This window comes from Prunus dulcis, chromosome 4 (genome assembly GCF_902201215.1).
Source record: "Prunus dulcis chromosome 4, ALMONDv2, whole genome shotgun sequence".
NCBI classification, from domain to species: Eukaryota; Viridiplantae; Streptophyta; class Magnoliopsida; order Rosales; family Rosaceae; genus Prunus; species Prunus dulcis.
The window spans coordinates 24,235,506-24,249,515 of NC_047653.1; the positions used below are offsets into that span (position 1 = coordinate 24,235,506).

At 38.7% G+C, this 14,010-nt stretch overlaps 1 long non-coding RNA gene and 1 other non-coding gene across 2 annotated transcripts; both read left to right on the top strand.

Moving 5' to 3' along the window:
• The first annotated feature begins 2,107 nt into the window (after positions 1-2,107).
• On the top strand, positions 2,108-4,629 carry LOC117626172. The gene is made up of 3 exons (XR_004585507.1): positions 2,108-2,291; positions 3,178-3,241; positions 4,358-4,629. It is a non-coding gene; the product is annotated as an uncharacterized LOC117626172 (long non-coding RNA).
• A 7,310-nt stretch (positions 4,630-11,939) lies between these two features.
• LOC117626826 lies at positions 11,940-12,046 on the top strand. The gene has a single exon (XR_004585645.1). It is a non-coding gene; the product is annotated as a small nucleolar RNA R71 (small nucleolar RNA).
• The last annotated feature ends 1,964 nt before the right edge of the window (positions 12,047-14,010 follow it).

Consider the following 14,010-nt stretch of genomic DNA (forward strand, 5'->3'; position numbering starts at 1 on the left):
TGGATGAATACTATTAACTATTTGAGCTACAAGTTTCTTTCCCTCTCTTTAAATTACTACATGATGCGGCAAATAAATTAAATAGAAGAAAATTGCAATCAATTAAAATTCTTTAAGATAAGAACTCTAACTTCCATCGGAAGAAATAAGGTTAACGGTCGTTTTTACCCCCTCAATTTTAATGCTATTCGAACTCAACATACTCGTTTATTTTTTTCAATTACTTTAGCAATTATATTAAAATGGTCAATGTAACACCTATGGTTAGGTTTTTTTTTTCTTTCCAAACTTCATTAAATTTTCCATTCAAAATGTCACGTGAAAAAAAGAAAAAAAAAAAACATGTAACAATTGAAGGAAGTTGAGGTTCCACCCTAAAATCAATTGGCAATGGGGGGAGTAAGCCAACTTCTTATAAACCTAGGTTAGATTCCTTAACTTTTTTTTGACTCAATTTAGCTTAGTTCACTAGTTCAAATGCCCACCCCTAATCTCGGCGCTTGTCAATTGCTTCACTCGGATGGTTGACATGGTAGGTGTGGGTTTGTTAGAGTGAAGATCGTCGTCATGTTGAGACAAGTTTCATGCCTCATATGGGTGGGCATTTGAGCGGGTGAATTGGTGGTGAACCTAGTCCAAAAAAAGGGGGAAAAAACTGTGTTGAACCAAAAAAAAACAACCTATGCTCAAAAACAGAACCAAGTCACTTTGGATCGATTCCCATTCTGGTTTTTGTCTTGAAAAAACTAGTATAAAGCGAACCGAACCAAACCTGTTATGTTAAGTTTACTTATTCATTTATATCTAAAATTATTAATAACCCTAATTAATATACAAATAAAATTAGTAACTCAAAGTAAGATATATATATTTTAGCCCAATTAATACCCAAAAATGTCTTACTTCCAATTTATACTCAACTAAATATATACTCTAGCACCATTTCTTTTCTTTTCGGTGAACCATATTCGTTCTTGTTGTGCTTCCATCTCTCTCTTTTCAACCTAATTTTATTTATTTATTTTTCTTCCTATTTATCTGTTCACATCTTTCTCTCTTATTTTATCTCTTCTACCTCATTCTCTCTTATTTTATACATTGTATATATTTTTCTTTTCTTCCCATGTTTCTATACATCCTATTTCTTTGTTCTTCACATCTTTATATTTTATCTTTCTAAATCGGCAATTGGACCAAACCGACCTGGAACCACATTAGTTCGATTTGGTTAAGTTCTTTTGTACATTTTCTATAAAAATCAAACCGAATTGAACCGTGTGTAAATTCCGATTTCAATGGGAAAATCAAACTTTGCCCACCCCTAGTGCATCATATAGTCTAGCTAAGCCAATAGCCTCGCAAATAAATTGGCTTTGATGGTATCTTTCAGGCCACTAGTAAACATATGAACTTATCGGTCTTGGGAGAGATAACCAACGTTGGTTAGTAGCTTCTCAAATTGGTTTTGGTAGTCATGAACCCCAAAACGAGTGTGCAACCCCTACTGAACAAAAAAAAAAAAAAAAAAAAAAAAAAAACCACCTTCTTCCCTAGTTTACCGACACCCCATAACCAAATCATTCCTAAGCCAACCACCTGAGACTCACCCCTGGGCCCCGCATCCAAATACCTAGAATTTTTATTTTTTTTTCCTTTTCCAAATCATTTTTCAATTTTGAAAACATTTTAAAAACATATATATTTGTATTCAAGTCGTTATTGTAACACCCCGACTCCGAATTTAATTCATATTTTAAATTATTTAAGTGAATTTACGAATTTACCCTTAGGGTAGGGGTAAATTGGTCTTTTTCTTGCCCGGAAAGTGTTTGGGGCAGTGACTGGTATTTTTGGGTAGGTGGTACTGAGACGAATTCGTAGACACGCGGTAGGCTTGAATCGGAGTTGTAACGAAAAAGTTACGGGCAAAACACTTCCAGTGGCAAAATCGTAAATATTTCAAAATTGGGTTTAAAATATCTGACTTCTCTCTCTCTCTCTCTCTCTCTCTCTCTCTCTCTCTCTCTCTCTCTCTCCCGCGGCTGAACTCCCCCTCCCCCGTTTTGAATTTTCGCCGGAATTTCAGACGGCGAGAACTTCGCCGTCCGCCCTCCGTTTGAGGCGCCGTTTCTTGCAAAAGCTTCATCTCTTCCTCCTCTACCCAGCCCACCCCTTTTCTCCGATCGAAAACCCGGCAAACGGCGGTGGCGACGACGTGAAAACCAGTCAAAACTGCCGACGTCGCCGACGACGTTTCCGGCCATCTCGAGCTGCGCCGTCACTTGGAACAGGTAGCTCTCCTTCCCTTCTAGCTATTTCCTGGGTTGTGCGACGACCATGGTGACGGTGGTCGTCGGATCGAAGCCGTGAAGTTCCGGGTTAAACCGCGAACTTCCGACGCCGATTCCGGCCACTTGCCGTCCGAATTGGACCTTGGTGTAGTTGAATAAAGTGTTCCACTCGTCGAGTAGAATCTATAGCCGGAAGGGTGAGCTCGGGTGTGGAGTTTTTCCGTTCCCGGAATTTCTCTACACACCCACGCACTGCCGGCGCATGTGGCGGCGCGTGGGCGAGTCTGGTGAGGCTGCAAAATAACCCGATGAGATCCTTAGGTTGTCACGAGCACGTAGGATTTCGCGGATCTCAATTCGGATGTCGTTTGACTATCGAACGGATTTTCGCATATTGTGCGTTATCCGGGTTCGATAGGTTCCGACCGTTAGATCCTTCCCGAATTAAAATATGTTGTACTAGGTATTCCTAGGATCGTATAGGACTTCGCGGATTGTGAATCGGAACCCCGGATGTTCCGATTCAATAACTTAAAGTTTGTGTTTTATATTAACCGTCCGATCGTGCGATCGTTAGCGATCTAACTGTCCGTTTCGGACCAAACTTGCGAGACGAGTATCTTAGACCTTGTGGAACCTTTAGGAACTTTCGGATTGTAAAATGGAGGTCGTGGGTCCCGTGGGCCCGGTTGACCCGAATTGGGAAGTTTGACCGTCTGTTGACCGAGTGTCTCCCGAAGCTGTTCCATCGTCCAAATTGGGTAGTTGGACCTTAGAACGTTGCGTTCCTAGTGCACTTACTAGAAACCTGGGAAATTAGGGTATTTAATTCAAAGTACTCGTTCGAAACGCTTCGTATTAATCTCGTGTACGTATTCTGAATTAGGTACTCCGACCACGCATACGCAGCAAGCGGGACCCTCTCAGGGTCAAGCAGCGTGGGACTACTTGTGAGTGGATTTTGTTTTCAAATCTTATGCATGGTTTTATTAATGAAAGATTTATGCATAATGTTTAAACGATTTATTGAATATATTATATTCATGGGTTGAATTTGATGTCTATATAGCGCTTTGGCATAGTTGGGTATTGAAAGTATATTTTATATGGATTTTGGGAAATTTATGCATGACGTTTTAAATGGTATTTTTGGATATATTATTTATTCAATTGTTGAAAGGGATATTTTTATGAAGCATTGAAAATATATTTTTGGGTTTTAACATATTGGAGTATCTTGAGTATGAATATATGGATTTGAGGATTTCTATATATATTTGGTTATGTGCGAGGTACTTGGGTTGTTGAGATGAGATTGTGGAAAGTGGTGAGTATAGAATGTCAGTGTGGTGTGCTATAAGCACTACCCTATGTACCTCCCCTGATTTGGAACTTGGATACGGATACTTGAGATACTTGGAAGAATCGGAACCCGGGGCATCCTTGACGGGATGTTGCTGTAGACCCTTGATTGGGTAGTCTGCGCGCGTAGGACTAATCACAGACGTACGGGTTTTGAGGTTATCGACGGTACGTGCTGGCTGAGAGTTGGTCCCCCAGTTGGACGGCTCGTTCCCTAGTCACATGGTGGATTGAGGACTCATCATGAGGACTCTGCCAGGGTGACTAGTCAAACAATCCCCCGGTTGGATTGTTTCCCCGGTACAACTAGGTGATGGTCATATTTATATTCTATATATATATATATATATCTCTTATATATATTTATATATATAATCCATTCATTCATGTTTTTCGGTGAGGATACTTCTTTGCCGGTCGTGCCAATGGGTACGCTTTCGAGAGTTTGGTTGTGGGACTTATAAGTTTGGTTGGTGGGTTTTATAAAGCGTTCTTTATGGATGTTGGACTTGGCATCGAGTATTGATTTGTTTTTATATATATACATTATATATATATATATATATATATACTTGAGTATGAAGGTTTTAAGATGCATGGAATTTCTTGCATGGTTTTCTAAACGGTGGGGTTATACTACGTTGGTTTACACTGAACTGAATTTATTTTTGTCCACTCACAATTTTCTGTTTTGCGCCCCCCAGCCAGTAGTTGACTGAGCTCCGCAGCAGAACCGGATCGTGCGCTTCCGAGCCTTGAGCCTTCGTAGGATTCTTTCTTCATGTTATTTCCTTTGAACTCAGTTTTGTTGAAATTCAAGTTCTTAGACATGCTCTGTTATCGCCCTGTTAGGGTTTGATTTGTGAGGCCGGAGGCCATTTTATTGTAATTTGTTTGTTCGCTTTAAAGCATGCTGCTGGTTGGGATTGTTTTGTATTTTGATGCAGGTTGAATTCTGTTGGGTTTCTTAAATTTACAGGGGGGCCTCTGCCAAAATTTTGGTAAAGAGTCTCGGTTTTTAGTAAGTGGGCCCGGCATCGGGGTGATGTCGGAACAAAGACGGGGTCCGTTCCGGTCTCCGGGGAAATTCCGGGGCGGGTCCTGTCAGTTATTATTGGACATGTAGGTTTTACATATGTGTCACACCATCAATTTATCAGAATTTTTTACAGTAGGCAGAGTAACCTTACTAATGTGATTAATTGCAAGTGGAAAATATCGCTCAAATTAATATAGTAGTAAGTAGAGTATCATTCCAACAGGGATCAAGTTAATCTATTAAATACTAGAGTGATTTATTTCTAATTATATTTAAATTAAACGAAAAGAGAATTATGATGACTAAAATCTAATTAAGGAAGTAAAATAAATTGGGATCAAGTAAATAATGTAAAAGATGAAAACAAGGATGATAAAGCACTAGGGCACCGATTTCACCTTGCTAATCCTACCCAAATCCTTATAGCTTGTTAATTCTAATTACCTAACATGTTGATAATCGTTTTCCCTTACCTCACCAATACTCTCTTCCGAGTTATATTAGTTGTATTCCTTACCATCAACCGACTCTATTCCTAGTTATGAATTTAGATAGCTAAGAAACCATTAAGATTTGTAGAAAACAATAAAGATTACACAAACCATAACCTAGTCTTCCAAGTCGGCTATGTAATTTATGGTACTTGTTACTAGAAGCTTTTTATTAGGAATCTGCTTCCGGTCTCAACCTAATTCTTCCAATAATGCAATTAGTGGCCAATTAATTGAAAGCATTAAGAACGGTATAGCACTCAACATGTATCGATAAATAAAATTAACAATATCAAAGAATTTGAGTATTCATAGCTAGGCTATATCGTAGTCCTATTAAAAGAAATTAGTTCATGAAGGACTTATCGAGAATCATGATGGTTGATGAAGACATGGAAGACACTGAATTCTCCAAGTAGAATGCCAAGGTTGCGCAAGCTTTCTTCGTATTCTACTTTGGATATTTCGGCTATGAGTATGGATACGTAGGATGATGGATCCCTTGAATAATGACCTAAACTCCCTATTTATAATACTCCTACAAATCCTACCTATCTAAGGTATAATTACAATTCTTATAAAAGTAGGATTCCTTCTAAAATAGGGTCTTCTTTATTTCTCTTTGTTTGACTTGATAAGACTTGAAACATCTTAAACTAGGAAATTTGACAACATTCCTTGCAACAAAAGGAATGACTTGACTTCTTGACTTGATTAATCTTCAATCTTCATCTTCTTACCCTTTTTACCACACTTTCTCCTATTTTCACAATTCATTCACAAATCTGACAAAACCAATTAAAACAACCAATTTAATCCAAGGAAATTAACAAATAATATATATATATATATATAATAGGCTTATCAAATACCCCCAAAACCTATCTTTTGCTAGTCCTCGAGCAAAACTGAAAATAAAAAATAAATAAAAACAAACAAATAAACAAGACTAAACCACTTTCGCAGGTAATCTCGATGGCACTTAGCAACAAGCCTTTAAACCTCTAGGGCCATGTTTGGTATGCTTCACTATGCCTCACTAGACTGGATTGAATTAAATAAATACTTGAAACCCATGTTTGGTAAGGGAAGGGATTATCTTAAATGAGATTATATAGTCCAATAGTTAAAAAAAGCCTGGACTTGCATAGCTAATATAGTGAGCCCGAAATTCGGTTCGCAAAATAGGACACTCACTATTTTGAACACGCGAGTCCGACTTCCTTATCACTTGAATCAAAACCCCACCACAGATCCAATCGACGAAACCCAGCACCCAACGCTCCACCTTGGATTTCTTCTCAGAACGATCTCTCTTCGCACCCCAGCCACCAGTAGAACCCAGAACCATCTCTCTTCGCCATCTGAGTCCAATTCATAGCAATTCCAAAGAAAAAAAGAAAAGCAGAAAATAATGAAACCAGAAACAGAGAGAAGAAAGAAGGAAAAAGGAAGAAAAGAAAAGAAAAGAAGAAAAAATCTAGGTCTGTTTACTTGTGATACTGCTCCTATTTGGGTAGCTTCCTTACTTGCTGATGATGTTTTGGGGGTGTCTAAAAGCCGCTTGATCTGTCTTGAGTCAGCTTAGTTCGTTTTCATCCGAACACACCCTCCGTTGCGCGCAGATAATGAAGACGATGGTGCTGGAAAAAATGGAGCCATCTTGCTGTTGTTGTCAAATTGCTCATCTTGGATTACAGGGGTTGATGCGCTGCTTGGTAAAGACCCACAAAAAAAAAAAAGGTGGCGATTAAGCCAGTTGGTTACTGGATCTTTCTTCACAATTGAGAAGGGAAAAAAAAAACCATAACAGAAAGAAAATATGGAGAAGAGGAGAATAAATAAAATAGAGAAAAGTAAACAAAAGAATAAAATACTAGTAAAAAAATACACCCAAAAAAAAAAAGAAAACAGGGAGAGAGAGAAAGAGAGCTGGCAGGGCGGGGTGGAGTTATTTTTCAATTCACACATGTTGGCTTGTATAATTATTTATTTATTTTTAATTTTTAATTAAATTTAAATATTTAAATAATTATTTTTTAGTCTGACACAGCACCAAACATAGGTCTTCACTATTTTTATAATCCAGCTTCTTAGTCCAATGCAGCACCAAACGTAGGTCAATACTTAATCCAGTTTAAGCCAATCCGAGTTAATCCAAGACAGTCCCAGGATTTAGTCATGTCCATAATAATCTGCCGTACCAAACAACCCTAGGTGTCCCTAGTAGGAGGAGTTATGTCTCCTGAGGGTTTACTAGTCACGACACCCACAAACGCTCCTTGTAAAACAAATTCATTAAAGCAATACTTCCAACAAACTAATAATAACCAATGAATGCTAATCACAATTCAAAAACTAAAGTTATGCCACTACAAATAAAATGCATGATAGTGTAAAGTGTAAAGCCAATACTCCAAGCACTCGAACTTAAAGATAACCACACTCGGCGTGTGTACAAACTCTAGGCCTCACTAGATAACTCACAATTTTCTCACAGAACCTAGGGTTGCACTCTTACCCAGCATATGTGAATGAAGTTAGGTGAAGAAATCAAAATATAAGGGTTTAGGGCAAATCAAATATGAAGATTTGTATGCTATCCTAAAGGCACTAACCGTCTTTTCTAAGATGCATTTTAATTCCTTATTCGAGATCTCTACTTGCCCACTAGTTTGGGGATGGTAAGGAGTGGCAACCTTATGTGTAATACCATATTTAGCAAGAAGAGAGTTAAAAGAACGGTTACAAAAATGCATACCTCCGTCACTAATAATTGCACGCGGAGTACCAAAATGAGGGAAGATGTTCTTTCTTAAGAATCCAAGCACACTCTTGGCATCATTGGTAGGCAAGGCCACAGCTTCAACCCACTTAGAGACATAATCAACGGCTACCAAAATGTAGAGATTGTTGTAAGATGGTGGGAAAGGTCCCATGAAGTCAATGCCCCAAACGTCGAATACTTCAACCTCCAAAATGTTGGACAACGACATTTAATCTCGACGAGAAATATTCCTGGTTCTTTAACAACGATCACAAGTTTAGACAAATGTATGAGCATCCTTGAATAGAGTTGGCCAAAAGAATCCCGATTAGAGTACCTTAGCTGCGGTTTTGGTGGCTCCAAAGTGACCTCCACATGTTGGTGAATGACAATGATGAAGAATAGCAACCATCTCGGTCACATTCAGACATCTTCGGATAACTTTATTAGGGCAATGCTTCCATAAATAAGGATCATCCCAATAAAAATGCTTTTCTAGTGAGAAGAACATTTTCTTTTGTTGAAAAGTCATGTCGAGTGGAAGGACATTACTAGCCAAATAGTTAACATAGTCAGCATACCAAGGGGCGATGGAAGATTGGATGGCTTCGGGAAACATCTCGGCTATAGGTGTGGCAGCAGCTAGTTTATCCTGGACTCTGTCTTGGATCAACCAAGATAAATGATTGGCCACGACGTTTTCAGACCCCTTTTTGTCTCGTATTTCTAAATCAAACTCTTGTAATAACAATACCCATCGAATCAACCGTGGCTTTGCATCTTTCTTTGATAATAAATACTTCAAAGCAGAATGATCGGTGTAAACAATTACCTTAGAACCAATGAGATAGGAACAAAACTTGTCTAAGGCAAAGACAACGGCTAGTAGCTCTTTCGCAATTGTGGCATAATTCAATTGGCATCATTGAGAGTTCGGCTAGCGTAGGAAATCACATGAAGAAATTTGTCTTTCCTTTGGCTCAAAACAGACCCTACGGCATAGTCACTGGCGTTGCACATAATTTCGAATGGTACTTCCCAATTTGGTGTGATAATGACTAGAGCGGATGTGAGTTTCTCCTTTAGAATCTTGAAAGCCTCCAAACATTGATCATCAAAGTTGAATGTGACATCCTTGAGAAGTAGATTGCATAATGGCTTCGTAATCTTTGAAAAATCCTTATTGAAACGACGATATAACCTGGCATAACCAAGGAAACTTCGGACTCCCTTCACGTAGGTAGGTGGTGGCAAATTGGCAATAGTATCAATCTTGGCTTTGTCAACTTCAATCCCTTTGGCTGAAATCTTGTGCCCAAGGACTATTCCTTCTCTTACCATAAAATGGCAATTTTCCCAATTCAAAATCAAATTAGTTTCTTCAATGTTGTAGAACCAAAGCTAAATTTGAGAGACAATAATCGAATGATGACCCAAAAACAGAGAAATTGTCCATGAATACTTCAATAAAGCACTCCACCATATCAGAGAATATACTCATCATGCAAGGTTGAAAAGTAGCGGGGGTGTTGCACAAACCGAATGGCATTCTATAGGAAAAGGTACCAAAGGGGCATGTGAAGGTCGTCTTTTCTTGGTCTTCGGGCGCTATAGGGATTTGATTGTATCCCGAATAGCCATATAGAAAACAATAATAGGCATGGCCAGCCAACCTTTCCAACATTTGATCAATAAACAGCAACGGGAAGTGATCCTTACGAGTCACGGTGTTGGGCTTCCTATAATCAATGCACACACGCCAACCGGTCACAATCCTTGTAGGAATAAGATCGTTGTTGTTGTTCTTTGCTACCATGATTCCTCCCTTTTTTGGCACTACTTGGACTGGGCTTACCCAATTACTATCCGAAATTGGATAAATAATTCCGGCATCTAAAAGCTTGAGAACTTCGGCACGAACAACTTCCTTCATTTTTGGATTTAGCCTTCTTTGATTTTCTACCGTCGGCTTGAAATTTTCCTCTAATAAAATTCTATGCATGCATGTAGAAGGACTAATTCCTTTAATATCCGCAATAGTCCACCCAATAGCGGTTTTATGCTTTTTTAGAACTTGTAGTAATTTTTCTTCCTCCTCTTCAAGTAAATCTGAATTAATAATGACGGGAAGAGTTTGTGATGTACCAAGATAGGCGTACTTTAAATGCGAGGGTAGTGGCTTCAAGGTGAGGGTTGGTGCGGCAACGATGCTTGGGACTGGCTTGGTGGTGGTAGCACTAAGTGGCTCAAATTCTTGGTGGAAGGGTTGTTTGTACGATGGTGTAGCTTCCAGCAAGGTCACCATTTCAAGCATGCATGGCTCCTCGTCTACAATCTCTATCTCATGGACCAAACTTGCTTCTAATGGATCTTTTGGGTACTCCGCTTCGAATTGTCGTTGAACAACATGATCTATAGCCTCTACCTTGAATTCCACGTCTTGATCGGCTACTCGTAGGATCAAAGAACCTTTTGCTACGTCAATTAATGTTCTTCCGGTAATGAGGAACGGGCGGCTTAGAATAATTGCAGTGTCGACATCTTCCTCCATATCCAAGACTATGAAGTCAGCTGGAAGTATGAACTTGTCCACCCTCACTAGTACATCTTCAAGAATTCCATGAGGATATGTAAGTGATCTATCCGCCATCTGCAAAGAAATAGTAGTGTTCTTAATTTCTCCCAAACCTATTCTTTTAGCAATAGACAAAGGCATTAAATTTATACTAGAACCTAGATCACATAAAGCTCTATGAAAATAAATAGTGCCAATGGTGCACGGAATAGAAAAACTCCATGGATCCTTTCGCTTAGGTGGTAGTTGCCTTTGTATTGCTGCACTGCACTCCTCTGTCAATTTCACCGTCTCTGTATCATCCAAACGTCTCTTTTTGCTTAAGATGTCCTTAAGGAACTTTCCATAGCTCGACATTTGGTCTAATGCTTCACCAAATGGAATGGTAATTTGCAATTTCCTAAAAATTTCAATAAATTTGGAGAACTGTGCATCCTTCTTATTTTTCTTCAAGCGTTGTGGAAAAGGAATCAGTGGAACATAGGATTTTGCGGTGAGATTTGTGGATGCTTGCTCATTGGTCTAAGAAGAAAAATTCATTGCCTGTGTTGCTGAATTTTCGGTTGAGCTTAAGGCGGCGGGTAGGTTATTTTCTTCAGCTTTTTCCATATCTCTCCACTATTGGTGGTGCTTTTCTACGTCCAAATCTACAGTAGTTTTGATGGGTCTCCCATTCTGAAGTGTAATTGCCTTCGCATGCTCTTGATTTTTTGGATTAACCTCAGATTGGCTGGGCAAAACCCCCTTCTCTCGTACCATGAGTGCATTCGCCAATTGACCCATTTGAACTTCTAAATTTCTGATGGAAGTGGCTTGATTTTGTAAGGTCATCTCCTTCTTGCTCATGAATTGATTTGTATTGGTGGCGAGTTGTGTGATTATGTCTTCCAAGTTATTTTTCTTCTCTTGTGGTTGAAAACCTAGTGGTTTTTGTACGTTTTGATTATTACTCCATGAAAAATTAGGGTGCCTTTGCCATCCTGGATTGTATGTGTTGGAGAATGGATCATTGCCGGGACGTCTATAGGTATTCACCATATTGGCTTGTTCTTACAGAAATTCTGGAAAATCAACCCCATGAGGACAAGATATGGTGGCATGACCGGGAACAGCACAAATGGACAAATCTCTTGTGTTGGTGCTCTCCCATTCATAGCAAGCAAGGCGTTCAATTTACTGGTTATAACGTCAACCTGCTCTTTTGAAGCAAAAGCATTAGAACTACCAATTTCATAAATTCCAGCGCGTTTACCTCTTGTATCTGAATGCTTGTTTCAATTGCTAGTGTATCAAACAAAGTTTGACATTCAGTTGGCGTCTTGTTCTTAATAGATCCACCTACATAGTTATTCACAGTAGCTTACTGGAAACGATTAGTGCCTTTTAAAAAATACGCATGAGAACTAGAGTAGGCAAACCATGGTGAGGACACTATATTAAAAAATTATTGAACGGTTCCCAAGCTTTTGAAAATGACTCATCGGCCTGTTGATTGAATTGCATGATTTTATCCCTTAGTGCATTAGTTTTCTGAGCTGAAAATAATTTCTCCAAAAACTTGTTTTGAACCTCCATCCAGCTAGTCAATAATCCAGGCCTTAAGGAGTTTAGCCACATCTTTGCTTTATCTTTCAATGTGTAAGGAAAGACTTTCATCCTGAGACGTTCTTAGGTGACTCCCTCTGTCAAAGCCATGTTAGAAACCATGCTAAAATATCTCTAATATGAGCTAAAGGATCTTCAGAACTTAATCCATGAAAAGAAGGTATCATATTAAAGTGGATATTTTTCAATTCATAATCCCTGGCAGCTGTAGGGAGAACGATGCTTGAAGGTGACGTCGGAATTGTCGGGATATCAAGGTCTCCCATTATTTCATTCTGTACAAGGGTCAATTCATCTGCTCCTTGTTGATTCTTCTTTTCTCCATATTGTTTTTTACTCCTACGAAGTGCTCGAAGCTTTTGTTCAATCTCAGGTTCTAATTCAACTAGTGGGCTAGTTGAAGAGCAGGTACCAGTCATTCACTGTATGCTCAGAAACGAAGTTGTTGTACCTGCAAACAAGGACAAAGGATTGTTTAAATAAGGAGAGAATAATAGAATTAAAGAAGGAAACAAAACCTAAACACAATTAGGAAAAGAAACTTTAATTGTAAAACCCAAAGAAAATTGGAAAGAAACTTTAATAAAAGGAATAGAAAGTTGAATGAAAATAGGAATGGAATTCCTGATGGCTGCGTGAAACACTCCTTGCTTCCCTTTTTTTTTTTTTCCTTGCAAGCTGGCTGTTTGGGCTGGCGTTTTCTTGTTTCCTTTTGGTTTGTTTGTGGTTTGAATCCCTCACGTTTGCTTCTTTTTTTTTGGTTGGAAATCAAATGGAACTAAAGAAGTACCTGAAATTAAAAATAAAATAAAAACTAATTAAATATCCAAAGTATAACTAGAAAATAAAGCACACTAATATTAACAGAATAAGTCGATCCCTGGCAACGGCGCCAAAATTTGATGTGATTAATTGCAAGTGGACAATATCACTCAAATTAATATAGTAGTAAGTAGAGTATCGTTCCAACAGGGATCAAGTTAATCTATTAAATACTAGAGTGATTTATTTCTAATTATATTTAAATTAAACGAAAAGAGAATTATGATGACTAAAATCTAATTGAGCAAATAAAATAAATTGAGATCAAGTAAATAATGTAAAAGATGAAAACAAGGATGATAAAGCACTAGGGCACCGATTTCACCCTGCTAATCTCACCCAAATCCTTATAGCTTGTTAATTCTACTTAAGCCCCGCGACAACTCCTTAATCCCGGCCGCTACTCAAGCCAAGCCACAACTCAAGCTTGGCCGCAACTCCTTAAGTTCGGCTACAACTCATGTGACACCCCGACCCAATTTTAACCATATATTTAAGTGTTTAAATTATTTAATTTGTTTAATTGTGAAATTACAATTTTGCCCTCGAGCAAGGTCACGATAGTCACTTTTCGATCCAGAATGATATTTGGGATTTGAGTGGCATTGTTGTGTAGAGCGCGTCGATACGAGTTCGTAGACACGTAGTGGGCCCAAATCGGAGTTTTAACAAAGAAGTTACAGTCAAGGGAAGTGCAATGGCACAACTGTAAATATTTCAAAGTCAGATTTTTAAAAACCAGTCAGCTTTTCTCTCTCTCTCTCTCTCTCTCTCTCTCTCTCTCTCTCTCTCTCTCTCGACCCTCTCTCTCTCCGTCGCGACTGGCCGAAATTGTAATGACCCAAACCTAAAATTCATGATTAAGGAATAATTTATTTTGAGAAAAGACAATTTTGCCCTTGGAATATTTTATTAAGGAAAAGTTGACTTTTTGACCGGAAAGGAATTTGATCATTCTACAAACGCCATTGCGTAGAGCATGGTGAAATGAGGTCATAGACACGTAGTGGGCCCGAATCGGAGTTGTAATGAGAGAGTTATAGTCAAAAGAGTCTCAG